This window comes from Pyrus communis, chromosome 8 (assembly GCF_041283825.1).
Source record: "Pyrus communis isolate YQ-2024b chromosome 8, ASM4128382v1, whole genome shotgun sequence".
In the NCBI taxonomy this organism is placed as follows: Eukaryota; Viridiplantae; Streptophyta; class Magnoliopsida; order Rosales; family Rosaceae; genus Pyrus; species Pyrus communis.
The window spans coordinates 21,397,012-21,416,286 of NC_142572.1; the positions used below are offsets into that span (position 1 = coordinate 21,397,012).

General features: G+C 36.5%; 1 long non-coding RNA gene across 1 annotated transcript; it reads left to right on the forward strand.

Annotated features, from left to right (window-relative positions):
• The first annotated feature begins 14,770 nt into the window (after positions 1–14,770).
• On the forward strand, positions 14,771–16,125 carry LOC148695334 (uncharacterized). Its single transcript, XR_015965510.1, has 2 exons — positions 14,771–15,214; positions 15,392–16,125. It is a non-coding gene; the product is annotated as an uncharacterized LOC148695334 (long non-coding RNA).
• Positions 16,126–19,275: the final 3,150 nt, after the last annotated feature.

Consider the following 19,275-nt stretch of genomic DNA (forward strand, 5'->3'; position numbering starts at 1 on the left):
AATGCCGCCTCATACGCCTTCTTTATTTCTTTTTCTTTTTCTTTCCGGAATTGCTTTCAGTAACAACACCAAGCCTTCTCCAAAGAAAAAGTTTTCTTTCCGCCTCATACGCCTTGCTCTCCCACAATACAAACACCAAATTCTCACGTTGGAATCGTAGATTTTTGTTTATGGTCAGAATCCAAATAAAGGTTTTACATATTACAATTGTCCGTGTCAAACGATTATCATTTACTTATTATCTCCACTTTTTGAAGTTTCAATCATAAATGGCTAATGGTGGATTTCGGTTTGTGATAAAGATGAAAGTATTATTTCAGGGTAGACTGGAGTTCAGCTCATTTGATATCTTAATGTTTTAAATAAAAAGATTCAACTAGGGGTCCAAGTCGGAGTGGGTTTCTAATTTTCGACAATAAAATTTTTGAATCTGAACATTTTTTCAAAAGTTGAAATGAAAATTAGAATGGATTTACAAATTCTGATAACTAGGAATTTTTGATATAATTTTTTTTTCAAAGTGTGCACCTAACTTATTTCGGTACCAAATGTTTTGATTACTGATAGTTTGTATTGAATTATAAAATATGTTGTCAACACTGTATTTTAGTTTTAGATCTTGGTTGTTCACTGTTTTTTATATTAATCATACTTGTATATATTAAAATGAATAACAATACTAGTATTCCACCAAATAAATGACATGTAATAAAAATTTGAGAATACTCAAAAGCTTGTAAAATATTTGAACTTCCGAATGACGTGCTGAAAATTTTGAGTTTAAAAGTTGTGTTCTGATCCTATTTCAAAATTACGGGTTGGAACTTAAAAATGTAGTTCCAATCCTATCCATTCAGAAAACACCCCTAAATTAAACTTACGTTCAACCATATGTGACTCATCCGTTCAACCATGTCACTACCTGTCTCCTTCCTCTCTTTCCCTCCCTCCACCTCGCTGCCAACGCCTCTCTCTTAGCTCTCTAGACTCACTGCCTCTCTCCTTCCTCTCTTTCCTTCCCTCTCCCTCGCTGCCAACGCCTTTCTCTCTTAGCTCTCTAGACTCACTGCCTCTCCTTTCTCTCTTTCCCTCCCTCCCCCTCGCTGCCAACGCCTCTCTCTCTTAGCTCTCTAGACTCACTGCCTCTCTTCTTAGCTCTCTTAGCTCTCTAGACTCACTCCTTCCCCTTTGCTGCCAACGTATTATCATGCATTAGCTATAATTATCCCTTCCGTTTACACAACAATTTTCTTGCTTTTTGTCCTATACTCCTATTTATATTACCTAACATTAGGAGCACCGGAGGATGGGGAGGGAAACGATCAGCCGGGTCAACAACCAGGCCGCGGCCATGGCCGTGGTCGACAAGGGCGCGGTGGCGGTGGTCAACAAGATGTCCGCGACGGTGGTCAAGAAGCTGCTGCTGAACCGGTGGGTGAACTGGAAATGAAATTTACCAAAGCAACCGTATGCTTCCATTTTTTTCAAGGTTTTTTTATAGTCCCATCCATTTTATTAATTCCAGCTGTCGCGGCCAAAATGTCCTACCTATATTACTTTCGTATCACAGCTGCATTTATGTTCTGTGATGTAATTATGGTGGTGATAATTCATCATTATAGGAAAGAAATCACCTCAAAGATAGTAAGATTCTTAAGAATAGGGTGCATCAGGGAAGCAGTAGAGATATTCTTATGGGCTCTAGGTCTCTATTTACAAAATATAATAGATCCCGAATGCATAATTTGCGTTTTTACCCTATTATGTTGTTCATACTACCTGATTTCGTTTGTCTTATTTTTTAGACATAGTAGAGCCCTAAGTTTTCTTGACTTTGCCCTAGGGATAAATGCCGTAATTCTAGTGCATTTTATAAAGTTGATGGACAGTGGAAAAAACCTTAAAGTATATGAATATGCATTATTCGGGCTTTCCATTACAACTTGCATCTTTGTAGTTTTATTTAGAAGTCATCCAGAGACTGTAATTGAAGGGATTGAAAATCCACGGACCTTTTTTTCATATTTAGGCGTATTTATCTTCACCCCTACTAGGCAATGGGCCGAACATCAGTTTAATGTGGTGAAAATTTGGTGCAGTGCAGCTATAGCTGTGGCTGTCACTAAATTTAATTCTTGTTGGGTTGCAAACATACCTCAGGAGGATAGCATTTTGGCTCCCGGTTTGCGGGCACAGCCGGCACTTTACAGGTTTAACTAAATTTATTGATACACCCCGACCGTGATCGGAGCGTGCTGGCCGTCACACGAAGGTGACGTAGCCATGTGCACGTGCAGAAGCCAATAAAGTAGTAATATAAAAGTACGAATAAATTAAAACTAGCATATAAAGTACTAAACAAGTGCTAGCGTAAGTGAAACATAATTCAGAGCAGGTCTACAACAGTCCAAAAGAAAGTTGCGACAAAAGTACACCCGAAGGTGACCCTACGCTGGTGAGTATCTGTCAGAAAAGCCGGGAGAATCCTCTGGGAATACCACCTGAACGGCTACTCAACTAGAACCTGGAGGGGCGCAAAACAAAAGTGTGAGTGGGCAAAAACAAAGCTTTCGAAAACCATTTATAAATACTTTCTAACCCCTCGCCGTAAAACCTGTATACTTCCCAGAAAATAATCATATATACGTATGTATAACTATGCCAATCATGCTCAAATAATATGCCATGCCGAAATCTCATAATGATATGCAAGTGTCCAGGTATAAATCAAATCAATATCATGTAATCTGGCAGCCGGAGTCACCTAACGTGACTTGTACGGCTGCATCTAGAGCTCAAATCTCAATCTCAATATCTAAACCTGCCCACGAGTCGGAACCACCTAAAGTGGTCTGTACGACAGGCCTGGGTGTAAATAAGTGCTACGATCACGTGAAGACTGGGCGAATAATCGCGGGTCACCTACGAGTCGGAACCACCTAAAGTGGTCTGTACGTCAGGCATGTGCACCTACCTTGAGTCCAAGGTGAGCATAAGGTGCGGGAGGTGAACATCACGTGAAGGACTGTGCCCTGGCCACGGGCGGGAGCACTAACACCGGGGGTGCAGGTTATGAGCTCTCTAACTATCTCAAACCACTACTGAAACATAAATGTGAATAACGCTTACCTGGCACTTACCTGTGCGTCCACTGCACCCAATACGCATATGTATATGCAAGCCTCTACTAATGCATGCCGTTATGCATAAACGATAATAATAAAGTGCATGGCATAACGTAAATAACCCATTTTTAAACAATTTCTGGGAATATAAAAGTATATAGGTATATACGGAAAACAAAAGCCCACTCACTGGTATGTGGAAGGGTCGTAGCCCCCCTACCTCGCGTGTGCACGCTCGTCCTCGGGGTACGTGTCACCTATATGCGAAATAGCTATAAAAACGTTAACTTTAAAGCACATAACCAATTTCTCGTAATAACTTCTCATACATTGCTCAAAATGGACAAATGAATATACCAACGTGCTCTACACAACCTCAGGATCACAACCATATTTTTAGAAAAATTTTCCTCCGCCGCACGTGCCCTCACGCGCCGGCCACGCGCAGGCACGTGCGGCGCACACTGACGGCGTCAACTGACGCCGTTAGGAATATTCCGTCAGTTTTGACAGATTCCGTTAACGGCGTCAAGAATATTTCGTCAGAATTGACGGAATATTCCGTGTCCTTCTCTGGCGAGACTCCGGCGACGTCGCCGGCGCCGGAAAACTGGAAAAACTTCAAACCTTGTTTTCTCACTCGTTTCTCAACCATTTTTCATGATTCTTGAACCAAATTAAAGCCCTAAACTAGTAGAATCACGTTATACAACTTTTAAAAGCTAAAAACCACGCGATCATACCTGTCTCAAAACTCGACCAACTTCGAACCAGGCCTTTCCGACGTCCAATTTCGTCCAACGAGCTACTCCGATGCTCCTTAGGACCTCACTAAGACACCTACGAGCTTAGAAATCCCAAAAACTCAATGTATAAATTTTGCATGAACAGTACTCAAATCGGCCATTGTCGAATCGACGTGAAAACGAAGGATTTCTCACCTGAAAATGGTATGGCTGAGCTCGCCTCGACCTCACGAGTTGAATGGTGTCCTTGGTTTCCTCGATCTGTGATGGTTTGGGTGGTTTTGGTGTTTGTCCGTACGTATGGTGATAACGGGAAGGGAGAGAGAGACACGGGGGAGAGAGAGTCAGAGGGAAAGGGAAAGTGACTGTGTGTGTGAGTGTGTGTGTGTGTGGTCCAACACATGCCACACCACACAAAACAACCCATAACGTGACAAAAACGAACTAGGGGCAATAATGTAATTTCACACGTGCGTTTTAATAATTCCGGGACGGGATGTCACATTTATTTTGTTAGGTTTTAGATTAAATTTATTTTCGGCAAAGATTTTTATCGACGCCTAGCACCCTCATTTTCTGTTGTAATTTTAGTCTTACCCATGTATTAAGCTTAATATTAATATAAATGAATGTTTCGTTTGTTATTGTATTTTTTAAGATGCTTTTAATGACTCGATATATTACTTATCCAGCCTCTTATCTTTTCTCTAAGCTTAAACAGTGTGAAGCGATATATAATATATTCATTTAGTAACAAAAAAACATGCAAAAAGTTCCACGCGTTAACGTAACTTGAAGTCATCCATGCAAAGTTGATGATTGAAGACTAAAGTGAAACAATAAAATTCTACCAGTCAAATGAAATTCCCACGTAATCCAAGGCTGCCCACCCTCAAAAATGCATAAATTAAACATTACAGAAAGTTGTGACCGGATACGATATAACTTGTCCGAAAAGGAATTGTATCTCTCCTGAGCATATGATGATGATTCTCTTGATCAATAAGTGTGTATTGTTAAATGAAAATTCAATAATTACAAATAAATAATTATTTTAAAATTATAATAATTATAATCGTTAGATTTTTATTAAATAATTCATATTTTTTTTATCAGGAGCATCCTCGGACGGGATCAATTCCGTTCGAAAATGCTAGGCTGCCCGCCTGCAGGCAATCAGTCATGGATTGTCACATATAATCAGAATGCATTTAGCAATTCTGATAACCAGAAATTTCCGATTTAAGTTTTTTCAAAGTGTGCACCTAACTTATTCCGATACCAAAATGTTTTAATTTCTAATAGTTGTCTACTTAATTATAAAATGTGTTGCCTTCACAACTAAAAATTTCTCCTATTTCAAAATTACGGGTCGAAAATTAAAAACGTAATTCCGATCCGATCCACTCGGAAAACACCCCTAAATTAAACTTACATTCAACCATATGTGACTTATACGGTCAACCATGTCACAAAAATGTTTAAATGAATTAGTAATGCTATACTGCGGACACAACCGAGCGTTTCCATCCGTTGGTCGTGCAGGACCACGGTCGTGACCGTTGGATGGCTGAGACTTTTAGTTCAAGGGGTTTGATCATGTAGTTGAAAGAGCGGTGTACCTTTTCGACACCTTGGCATAAGATCGACACGGATTTTGGTTTTGTTTCTTAACAAAAAAGATAATAACAGAGTTTTGTCTTTTTGTATTAGAGAAAATTGAATAAGACAATTTGATAAGTTAAATGGTTATGCACGCCTACAAAGAAACGGGTTTTAGTAGATGGTGAAGTCAAAAATTCATTTTAGGAGGGACAAATTTAGATTGGATAAATGAAATTTCATTTTCATAACTTGAAATATATAGAAATATAGTCCCGTTATTTTGGTCGACCATCCTGCTGATTGAGGATACATTGTAACTCACCATTGAATTTGATATCAGGAGTTGAGAATAAACATTAAAAGCATATCCATTTATATTTATTCTTGATATCAAATTTAAGACAAGTGACCCTGAATTCATTTTCTCCTATTAACCTTGTAGAAACATAAAAGTATGAGAGAATTTGAAGGGTTTTGTTGTGCTAATTTGGACACGAGAATTCTTTCTCTTGATTTCGTAGATTCTATAATATAGGGAGATGAGAAACTGAGCAAAATAATAGAGTCCACAAACGAGGTGAATTATTTTTATATTGGTCAAATTCAAATTGAAAGAATGTAGTAATAGTTTATAAGAAAAACTTTGAGAATAGACCTGAGCCTACCTTGGTCGGTGTCTCCGACTCTGTTTTTAGTGTATTTGTCTACCATCCGAGTCTAATTGAATTTAAATCTGCACAATTCAATATGTATGTCATAACCATCTAGGATATGAATTGATTGTCGTTTGCGTAAACGATAATTGTTATCTTAGCCATCAATGATAAATTACACTGACACTGCTTAAAGTTTTAAGTAACTTTCAAAATACACCTTTGGTGGAAAATTTGTCTATAAAAGAACAAAACTATCCTTATAATGATATTACTTAACAAAATAAAATACTTTTATAAATAAAGAAAACCAAATAAAAAATTACATTAAACATAAGAAAATACAAAAATTGATAGAATCCCTCCATCATATCTGAATGCGTTTTCTTGACCTGGTATTGTACAAACAAATTGTTCAATCTATATTCAATTATAAGAATTCTTCTAACACCATCTCCAACCCTTGAGTTTTTATTTTTTTTGAACAAATGATATTATCTACACTAAAACCATCTCCAACCCTAACCTATAACCTATTTTTCCCCTTCTATTCCCTCCCAAAATTCAACCCAATCCAAGTGGAAAATTTGACCTAAAACCTATAGACCATCTCCAACCCTTGGGCTAAAACCTAAAATTTTTAGCACAGAAACAATTTTTCTGCTCCAACCTTTCTAGCCTAAATTTTTTAGCCTGAGATTATTAAAGAATAAATTTAAGCTAATTTTTTTTTAAGAAAAAAATATGTACACTATCATAATTTATTTCAGGCTAAAAAATTTAGGTCATAAGGGTTGGAGCAGAAAAATTGTTTCTGAGTTAAAACCTAAATTTTCTGAGATAAAAATTTTAGGTTTTAGGCCAAGGGTTGGAAATGGTCTAAAGGGGAGGGGATAGCCTAAGCAACAAGGCATGCACTAGGAGTCAAACACACACATTTTCTGGGCTAAAAATTTTAGATTTTAGGCCAAGGGTTGGAGATGGTGTAAAGGGGGAGGGGATAGCCTAAGCAACAAGGCATGCACTAGGAGTCAAACACACACACACACACACACACACACACACACACACACACACACACACATATATATATATATATATGTATAGATCCGATTCTATCCTCTTCTATTTTTCTTTTTCTTTAGTCCCGTTCTATTTGGACTTTTACAATTAAGCTATGTCAACACTTTGTGTTGAATTCTTTATTAAAAAAAACGAAAAAGAGGAAAGTGAAAAAAAGAGGAGAGGCGAGGAGAGGAGGAAATTTAGAAGGAAGAGAATCCTACTCCTATATGAAATAGAATATATCAGATAACCAAGCAATTAAGTTAACAACTTTTGGATATAAAGCACTCTCACAAGAATCTGCTTATGCTTCAATAGAAGTAGCAATGGGAAATATAGTCTCATCGAGGTTTTGATGCCTCGATTTGGATAGATTTAGGATTTGATGCCTTCAAAATCTTTGCTACGATATAAATTTTCAGCCAAGAAAATCTTCTCTAGACACGTCATGAGCCTTCGAAAAGTTGTGCTAACTCCAATTTAAGAATATTGACTGAAGAATTTGGCCTTAAAAAAATTGGTGTTGACTTTGATGACGGAATACTGACTGGGCCTTCCAAAACACTGGTGTTGGCTCCGGTATAATGGCTCGATCAGTTATTGGTGTGGAAATTGGTTTCTCCTATGACCTCGTATGAGGACACTTGTGAGGGGGTTGTTGGGTTTTTGAGCATATAATTGCGGTTTTTATTTAACCAAATAATTAAATACACAGTGAAAAATAAATAAATAAACATAATATGTAATTTCAATTACATATCCATTTGGTTGTCATTCAATAATACAAGAAAGAAGATGGTGAAGAGATTAACTTAATCCTTAGCCATGTGTGCACCACTTCGTAAGATCATTTTTGTGCTTGTGTTCTTCCTCTTCATGATTAATCATGAGAAGCTTTCTAAGTGCTCAACTTCTAAGAATATTCAAGCTTATACACGAACGGCCGATGATGGAGTAAACCATTCGATTGTGCTAATAAGATCACTCACTTGGACCAATAGAATCGGCGGCACACTAGGAGGCTTTCTGCTAGGGTTTTCTCCTTCTCTTTTATTTTTTTCTTTTCTTTTTTCTTTCGTTCTTAGGTACAAAACTAATTGCATTCACAATAACATTAGGGATATATGAGAAAACGCATGGATATTTATGATATCCCATGCCACACCTCCTTATAGGGTTTGACGCCATGGGCTTTGTCCCATGCGTCTTGTTCAATCATTTTTTACTTTGGACTTGTAGTTTGGACTTCTTTTAATTAAGAGATGTGATATTCACATATCTTATTTTATTTTTCACACATTTTTCTAATTTTCAGTTATCGGATCAGATAAATTGAAGAAAATTAACGGATAGAAATTAATAAGGGGTATGTAAAAAGTAAAATGGAGTGTGTGGATAGCATACCCCTTAATTAAATAAATCTTGATGCGTATTTTAATTAAATCATGTCCAATAAATTCAAATAATTAATTTCAACAAGGGTGTGTTTGAAAATAGGATCTCACATCATGCATATGATAAATAATATACAATTAATATACGAGAGATTCCAGACTTAATATCACCAAGACTTTTTTTTTTAAAAAAAAAACACACTTAGCAATAGGTGGTTAAGTTGAGACAATATTGGTGATGTTGGTGGTGTACATACCTGGGTCTGAAAAGTTTATCAATTTGCATACGTATCACACGAGTTCTTAAGACTTGTACATATCTAAAAATCTTCACAATTAGAGTGTATCCTCTTATATTTATATCTCTAATCACGTGATGAATACATGCAATGTAGTCATATATGACGGGATACAAGAATCTACCATTTGGGTGGGGGTGGGGTGGTTAATGATAAAGACATAGAGATGTTATCCTACTATATATATTTTATACATTGGTTGACGTATTGGATGTTATCCTACTAACCCAAAAACTAAAATCCAGTGGAAAGGAGACTCTTAACCATCCCAATAACTAAAGAGAAACGAATTCCACCAAAACAACCGATTAATGATTCAAAAAGCAAAACACCAGAAGAATCAAAATATAAAAGGACTTAGAGAGATGAAATGGTTAATTTCATATTTAATAATGCATGATTATTAACAATCTATTTTTATATAATAAATATTTAGGTAAATTATATTTTACTATCTCAGGTTTGAGGTCTAATACAATCTCATACAACATCTTCAAAATATTTCACTTTCATACCTCACGTACTATTTTATTTCAATATAATACATCCGTTACATTTTCCATCCATTGATATGTTAAGAGCTGACGTGGCGGCCAAATTTGTGCCATGTGGCAAAAAAAATATTTTTTTATTCATTAAAAATATTATAATAATTTACCCTTAAAAAATTAAACACAAACTGAAACCCATCTCCTTGCACCCCCCACCCCTGTAAACAAACCCAGAAACCTTCCTCCCCCCACGACCCACCTCCCTTTCCTCCACTTTCGTCACCTACCCTCCCATAAAAAAACTCACCCCATCCCACCTCACCCCACCCCCACCTCCCCTGCTACCATTACATTACAAAAATACAATCCCAAATCAAATGTCAAAAAACCCTAATTCAAAATTTCCATGCGAAATCCAATGTCTTCTAGCCAGTTCACAGAACCCGTGAAAGACCAAGTTTAACAATTAGAACCCCAAAATTTGAGCACAAATCAGATAAAAAAAATCCACCATTTGCAAGCTTCAAGCTTTGAAACCCATCAACCAGAGGACCATGATTTTAGGTGGAGGTCAAGGAGGGCGATGCGACCGTGGCAGTCGTCGACGAGTAGGAGAAGGTGGGAGCTGGAGGGATCGGTGGAGAGGATATCGTGGCAGAGATGGAAGGCTCGGTAGAGAGGAGATCGTGGTAGAAGGGGACCCACTGTCGTTGCTGCTGGTGCGTCTTCTCCGAAGAGGTGGGGTGGGTTTTTGGATCGGATGGAAGGTGAAGATAGTGGAGGAGGTGGGTCGGGAAGGGGGGATTTTCTGGGTTTGTTTGTGGGGTTGCGGGGAGATGGGTTTCAATTTGTGTTTTTGTGTTTTTTTTTAAGGGTAAATTATTATAATATTTTAAATGAATAAAAAATTATTTTTTGCCACGTGGCACAAATGTGGTCGCCACATTAGCTCTTAACGAATCAATGGATGGAAAATGTAACAGATGTATTATATTGAAATAAAATAGTGCATGAGGTATGAAAGTGAAATGTTTGGAAGATGTTGTATAAGGTTGTAATCAAGGTTCTAAAAATCGCTGGGCGCTAGTCGGACGGCGGGCAGGGACCTAGTGCCTAGGCGGATTTATATAAATTTATTATATATCTTGTAAATAAGTGTCTATTTACACCTAAAAAAAAACTATACTTGTATGGATAATAAAATACTGATAAAATACAAATTAGGTACCCCACTTCCATAAGTATTGGATGAACTTGTAGTAAATGCATCATTTGCAAATTAGGTACACCATTTCCATAAGTATACCACCATGAAACTGAAAAAGAAAAAAGCACAAAATTAATAAAAAATATATACATAAAAAAAAACTGCCTAGGTGCCGCCTAGCTTTCTACCTAAGAGCCGCCTAGGCCCGCCTAGCTTCCAGCCGATTTTTCCAAACGCCTAGTCCAAAATCAGGACGGGGCTCCACCGTCCAGGGTCTAGACCGATTTTTAGAGCAGTGGTTGTAACAGACCTCAAACTTGAGGTGGTAAATTGTAATTTACCCTAAATATTTATATTTTTTTTATTCATAGATGACATGATTCGATTTCGAGTATGAATTTGAAGTGGATACCTCAATAACCATAACCGAAACCCGAAACCAAAAAATTTGCCTGACCATTACCCATAAACGTAAAATTGGGGCAGTGCAGCCCTATCCGTGGGCTGAATCTTTTCTTTTTCTTTTCGAATACCAAAGCTACCTAATTGTTCAGATTCGCAGCGGAAAAAGTACAAGAAATGCAAGAGAAAATAATAGATGTAAATGCCAACACACAAAAGAATCAGTTGAGAATGTTCACTGGTTGGGAAAAGGATTTGCTCCGGATCTCTGTGCTAGGAGTTGGTAAACTAAGAGATTTTGACCATTCAATTTCAATTTTACGGTCTCCATTAGCCTATTTCACAAAAACTCAAAAACTTAAACAGCCTGGATCTCTTTTGTTATCTCTTGAACGGTACAAATCTTTTGATTTTTAGACTCCAGACATTAAAATCCGAAAAGAATCTCAATCCCTCTTCTCGGGAGTTTGATACGATGCTATTCATCATTTTGTCAGCGTATCATATGCTGGCTTACAAAAGGATAAAATTTGGCCCACTTAAACGTTTGGATATACAACCATATGAGTTTCTTTTCCCCTAATTTTGAAATTACACAAATTAGTAATTCACTGTACATAATAGTTGGAACATATATATAGATTCAAAATACTTGGCATCGACAATTACGTTCGCCCTTAAGAATCTTGAAGTAAAAACTAAAAATCAAAAAGTAAAAACTCAAGATTAAATTTTGAAATTCAAAAAAGTGGTTCTCAATTTTCAACTTTTTATGTTTTGAAAACTGAAAATAGTTACCAAAGTGAACACAAAAATTGTAACTGAGAACAAAATGATTATCAAACGAAAATTAACATATACCGCCTATCAAGAGTGTTTTTGTTGCTCATTCTCGATTTCATCAAGAGTGTTTTTTCCACCTTCCATGCCACTGCATCAATGGTCCTGGCTTCTCCGTTTCTAAAATTATTGCCTCTTCTGAACCAAAAACAATCAGCCAGGAGCCATGTTTTGTGGTTTGTCTTTGCAAACGGGGTCAAGGGATAAATCATGAACCTCAGCCAGTACCCTGGGTTAATGATATAGATATACTGGGTGGTAAGTTATATGCTACAACGTCCTTAGCGTCCAAGTTTTCAATGGTATGTGGATGAGCGAAGACGCCAATGGCGGTCCTCTTAGCTATGGGATCGTTAAGTTGGTTATCCTTGATCCCAACACACGTCCTTTCTTTTTTCCACTTCTTTTCGTTGAAATTGCTTATGGGGTATCATCAACCCCGAAGCACTAGCAGACTGAGCCGCACAAACATTCACCGGCCAACAAGCGGTATGAGCCGTGGCCAGCAAGAAGTCGGCGGTCAATGCGTATTCATCATGGCCAGCAAGGATATACTTGCTTCCGAAACACAAGAGTCTTTAGCATCATTTTCCAACTATGAAAAGGTATTATATCCCATATATGAAATGTTGTAATTGCTTTTGTTGATCCTAGACTTTATAATTTGTAATTTTATTTGAAGATTTATGTATAAGATTTGCTAGTGTGATAAGAGATTTAAAGTTGGTGAAAAAAAAAAAGCAGAGGACAAAAATAACGAATGAAGGATTTATGGTATGTGGACCCTTTCAGGATCCTTTATGATATGTCGACAACAGTGGTCAGGAAGGGGAGCAATTGCTGAACCGGTGAGTTAACCGGAAATCAGATTCACCACAGCGATGGTTTGCTTCCATATCTTTCAATGCGTATTAATTGCTAAGGTAGTCGAGTTCTTTGAAATTGAATACTTAGAAGTAATAGAGGTATTTATATGGGCTTTAGGACTCTACTTACAGAATATCATTAACCCCGAATGCATAATTTGCCTCTTCACCCTACTGAACTGTTCATATTACCTGATTTCCTTCGTCCTATTTCTGAGACATACTACAGTTCTAACTTTTATGGACTTTGCACTAGGAATAAATGCCGTTATTTTAGTACATTTTATAAAATTGATTGATAGTGGCAAAAAACTTAAAAGGTTACGAATATGAATTATTTGGTCAATCAATTACAACTTGCGTCTTTGTTCTTTTGTTTAAAAGTCATTAGGAAACTGTGTAGACTTAATTTTCACCTAATTCCAAATACATTTGGCGAATCGCCTAGTAGGGATGAAGACAAATATGAGTAAAAAAGAAAAAACAGTTCGCGAATCATCAATCCACTCTATCACAATTTACTAATAACTTTTAAACAAAAGAACAGAGATGCAAGTTGTAATTGATAGACCAAATAATCCATATTCGTAACCTTTAAGTTTTTTGCCACTATCAATCAATTTTCTAAAAATGTACTAAAATAACGACATTTATTTCTAGTGCAAATTCCAAAAAAATTAGAACTTTAGTATGTCTCAGAAACAAGACAAATGAAATCAGGTAATACAAACAGTTCAGTAGGGTGAAGAGGCAAATTATGCATTCGGGGTCAATGATATTTTGTAAGTAGAGTCCTAAAGCCCATAAAAATACCTATATTACTTCTCTTGAAGTATTCGATTCCTAAGAACTCGACTATCTTCGGGTGATTTTTGCCCTATATCGATGGATGATCCCCACTATAATTAAATCCAAAATCACAAATGGAATCATGATATGAAGGTGATATATGTAGGATGTTATGGCTGCGACAGCTGGAATAATTAAAATAAATAGCACAATTAATACGCATTGAAAGATATGGAAGCAAACCATCGCTGTGGTGAATCTGATTTCCGGTTAACTCACCGGTTCAACAATTGCTCCCCTTTCTGACCACTGTCGTCGACATATCAAAAAGGATCCTGAAAGAGTCCACATACCATTAATCCTTCATTCGTTATTTTTGTGCTCTGCTTTTTTTTTTCACCAACTTTAAGTCCTTATCACACTAGCAAATCTTATACATAAATCTTAAAATAAAATTACAAATTATAAAGTTTAGGATTAACAGAAGCAATTACAACATTTCAAATATGGGATACAATACCTTTTCATAGTCGGAAAATGATGTTAAAGCCTCTTGTGTTCGAAAGGAAGTATATCCTTGCAGGGACGAGAGTTAGGAGGAATTGAGAAGGGAGAGAGAGTGAGGCGTGAAGATGCAGAATGAATTGGGAAAAGATGAGGGTCTCAAGGAAGTATGAAATGATTTAGAATTGGGAAGGTGGTAGTGTTATTATATAGTGTTAGAGAAGCGGAAGGTTTTAGGGTTTTCATGTCTCAACTTGGTAGGTTTTGCAATTAAAGTATGAGAGGAGGTTGGTGGGTGAGAGCAATGGGGTGTAATAACACTCATTTAAAGTTACCACAAAGTTGGTGGTGTCTATGTAACATATATGACGAGGGACTAAGGATTTGGTAGGGCATATCAATGCATTACGTGCATGCGTGCAACGAAAGCACGTTATTGATCGACCAACCAGAACTTCTCAGTACGTACTATTTTGTTGTTTTTATTTTTTGGCTGCTTTACACTTCGGGTTGGAAAAAGAGAGAAGAGAGGCTCGGCCTTGTCAGTTGTCACCATCCCAGAAACTGCATGGTTATCGGCCTTGTCAGTTGTCACCATCCACTACAAGACAGCACCACATTTATCACAGTTAATTCACCAGACATAAAAGACTTGTTGTAGAATATCCAATATTACCACGGACATTTAAAGTCCGTTGTGAGTAAATGGTTTTAACAACGGGCAAAATTGGCCCGTAATAGAACATGTTAGAATAATAACGCGCAAGTAAAGCTCGTTGCAGTTATTTGATATGACCACAAGGGTAGCTTGTTGTTGAAATAAATTTAATCACAGCGCCTTCTTGAAATCAATCACGGTATACGAATGTTGTAGATTAATTTATTTAATATTACTCTCAAATTTGTTATCAGAACCAACTCGATCTTGAAACCAATCTATATACCAATTCCAGACCTGATACCACCAACCCACCCAGTCTCACCCATTCGCTTCCTTCGGCGATTTCTCTGAAATCTCCAAACTACTCATTTCTCTCCCCAAAGCCCCGCCCCCCTCTTCTTCGAAATCGCAACCGTCTTCTGTCCGGCACCCACACAAGAACTCATCACTGACGCAGAGCCCGCCGGAAGCTTTCTCTAGAGAACGATATGTCGGTCGCCGTCCCCATGGCCTCGCCCAGTCGCCGGCTCGACTTGGATGACCAGCCATTCCTCAATTCCAGGATTTGTACGTCTCTCGATTTCTTTGTAAAGATATTAAAATTTAATTCCATTTATTGAAATGATACCGTGATTATTCTGCAATTAAAGTGAAATTATGAATAAGTATGTTTTTTAACAATTCGATTTTGGCTAAATGTGATAAAGATTAAAGCTTTACTTAGTTTTGGTTCAATACGATAAGGTGCAAGAGAAAGGGATATGTTGATAACTAGGAGGCAAGCATGCCTTCTCCAAGCATGACCCAGCATAGAACGAGCAGTGTGAAAATTTTTGGGGTCGAATTGTGCCCTGACAATGTGGCTGTTGCCATGGTATTTTGTTCAAGGTGTCCTAGGCCTTGCAGGGCTTGCTGTCGGTTTTTAACTTTCCATTTTAAAAATCTTTGTTTATGCTATTGGTTTGGTTAATCTTGTATAATATGTATTTGCAGAATTATACGCAGTGGCTCTATTTAGTAGGTTCATAATCTAATCATGTGTTTATCTTTTCTCAAGGGACTCTTCTTATTATAATTTTGTCAAGAGTTCAATTGCAAAGGAATGCATGAGTAGAAAGGTTTAGAGGCAGAAACTCTATTTACTTTTCTTGATTGAGATCAAATGTATATTTCCACCTATACGAGTCAATATTTTTTTTTTCTTGTGATCCATATGCTAATGTCCATGCAAATAGAGAGAGGCAGCAATTACTGAGGCTCAAGTATTAGGGGCAGTAGTTCACTCTCAAGGTCCTTTGTTTGGAGATGTTCAAAGAAATATGAAGTCTTCAAGTGTTCTTGTTATTGGAGGCCTATTTGATACTTTGTGGATAGTTTGATATTTCTAATATAACTCATCGTTAGCTTTAGTGTGCGGTTTGTAATATTTGATTTTGTGATTTGTTTATGTAATTATTGTATTGTAGTAAATTTGTTTATATTTTAAATGATTTATTATTATTTTTGGAAAAAATTTTATGACGGTCGTTAGCCGTGGTCAATTTGTAATTCACAACGGCCATAATGAATGTGGTGTTAGATCTCAATCTACCACGGGTACAATCCGTGTTTATCTCACATTTGACAACGGGCATAGTCCGTGGTAGAAACTAAGACTTTTTATCACATTCAGATTACTAACGGGCACAGTGCCCGTGGTGGATTACAATCTATAACGGGCATTGACCGTGGTAGATGAGCTTTTTTCTACTATTGGTCCCAGAAACTGCATGGTTAATCGCTGAAAAATGTTTTCTTGTGTGGAAGAAATTTCATGAAAATTATAGCAGTCGGTATGGAACAAGTCGTAGGAAAAGTGCACTTACAGTATGATAAAAAATTTAAGTTTTGCATTAGGCAAATATGGAGATGCTCAGACAAAAGCGGTGAAAAATTATCAAGGTGACAAATATTGGGGATGAGGTGACAATTTTCTAATTCCCTTTTATGGGATAACTTGATATAGATCCAATTTTGTGAGCCATTAGTAAAATTAGTCCACTTCATTGAAATAAGTCCAATAATTAAGATTCCACGTATGCTTATTTGTGGTTTGTACCATATTTACCCCTTAGGCTTACGAATTGTTATAAATACACAAAATTTCTTAATTATGAGATTATTTGTCGTTTAACTAATCCCTTAATTGTAGGATTAGTTATAGCCATATAATCACCTCAACCCCCAGTCCGTTTCATCCCACCTTTTTTCCTTCTTCCAAACAATTCCCTCTATCAATCCTCCTCTTTTTTGTCCCTTCTTTTCATGGGTGATATTTTTGTGTTCTTCTCTCCAAATTCGTTCTTTTAATGAAGGTATATTATATCATATTTATATTTATATGTTCCGCCATGTAGGTTCCTAGCATTTTTCTTCCAATACAATAGGTAGTCTATTTTTGTTTTGCAGGTAGATTATATTTGCTTTGTAGGTATAAAGCATTTTTCTTCCTATACAATAGGTATGTAGTTACTAGATTATATCGGTTTTGTTTTCTTTATAAATAGTAGGTAGTTACTAGATAATATTTTAGTTTGAGTATTTAAATATTCAAAATTTAAAAACTGAATAAATGATAAAAAAATTAAAGAATTTAAATATTTTTATCTGAAGGGGCAAAATTGATATCAAAATATGTAATTGGATAACTGGACTCAGTCCCAAAAACTACCTATGTTGTTGGACCTAGATCCAAAAGCCCCTTTATTTATTAGCACCTACCTTCTTTTTTTTTTTTTTTTTGAGATAATTAATTATTTCCCACTTTATTTGTTTTAGTTGATGCAAGCAAACAGTTGGTACCTAATTTTGCCCAAATTCATCACAAGGTTCAACAATCACAAATGTTGGAAAGTTGTGAAAATCTGTAAAATACTGAATTATTAAGCTTCCAATGTTGTTCCAAAAGAGACGACGCTAAGAGGTGAGACTGACAAAGAGAGTGGTGCATTTTATAGAAGTCAAGTTGAGTATGCAAGGAACTTGTGCTTGATAAAAGAGATTGAAAAGATATGTTCATGAAGGTTGACGACAAAGCATCACCAAACACAAAAGCTTTTTGAAGGCACGAATGAAGGAAAGTGACAAGAAGAATAAATCTTTTCAATGATGACGGACATGGCACCTCGAATCTTAGTGAAGATGAACCTAGCACCACAAATTGGTTTGGGTACACATAATTATTAGGTTATCTTATTAGATTTTTAAGATGTACCCCTTTTTATTTGAGAAACAAAATTTAATTCTAATGTTTCATTGATTTATGAAAAAAACATAATTTAACAAAGCACTTTAATTAAATATAATAGAACTATATATTAAACAAATAAATCTCGAATAGTTACAACAACAATGTCGTTTAATATTTACTCCTCATTATTTGGGCTTTAATTAATATAGTCGCATATTGCATCCGCTATATTAATTGAACATAACACCAATTAATTAACTTTGGCTCTTTATATTGTTCTTTCGCACTTTCTGAATTTACAGTTTTGTGAATTAAATCTTTGAAAATATATATGCACAGGTTTGAATCCCCAAGCATGTCGTAGGTTTGGGATATGTCACTTGGGTTCGAGTTCAAATCTCTCTTTTCATAAGTTAGATGAATGTGGAGTAGTCATCAATTTGCATGGTCGGTCTTATAATCCTTGTGCAACATAAATAAAAAAGTGTACATGTACAGTTGTGTATTAAAGTCGAAATTTTGATGCTCCCAAGCTACATGAACAAAAATGGTTACACTATTCACAGATTGTACATACGTGATCGGATTTAGATTTATAGATCGTCTCTATTAGACTAAAAACTTGAGGGTTTTAGAAAATTGGAGGTCTTGTGCCGTAACACTACATGCACCATTGTACTTAAGTTAGGGGAAATAATACTAATATCTTTGGATTAAGCCTAATGAAGTAGGTTCGAGGTTCATGGGTGGTCTTGATTTAGGTTGATTATAGAAGGAGTGCAAAGGTATTACTGGTTTTTTGGATACTCAGGATAGAACCACCCGCAACTCAGCCCGGAGGCGGGAAATGGTTTTTTGGATATTGTTCTCGTTATATTTTCTAAAATTTCTCCAAGTTAGCACGTGTGTTATAATGGAGAAAATCGTTACAAGAGAACAGTCAAAATCGTAATAGGAGATGGAATTTAACAATGTTTTTAAGAAGACAATAATTCCATATCTACTTGAACAAGGTTGAATTGAATTCCAGATTTCCAATTGAGGAGTGAAGAGGAGGTGGGAGGAGGAGGTGGGTCCCAGTGACTCTGCCAATGGGTGTAAAACTAGGGAAAGGGATCCTCTTCGGATCCCTTCCATCAAATCCATCAAATGAATGAATTCGGGTCCTTGAAATTTGATCTAACGGTTAAAGTTATTATAACTTTTAAATGAGCATCATATTTTTAACCGTTAGATCAAATTTCAATGGTCTGGATCCCGAACTACGTGGATTAGGTGGAAAGGGACTCAACATTAAATTGGTCGTGATTTCGTTCACCTAGCAAAAGATTCTGCATCTAATGGAGTTGTTTATGATTTTTCATGAGGCATACTACGCATACAAGCCTTAACAAGAAAC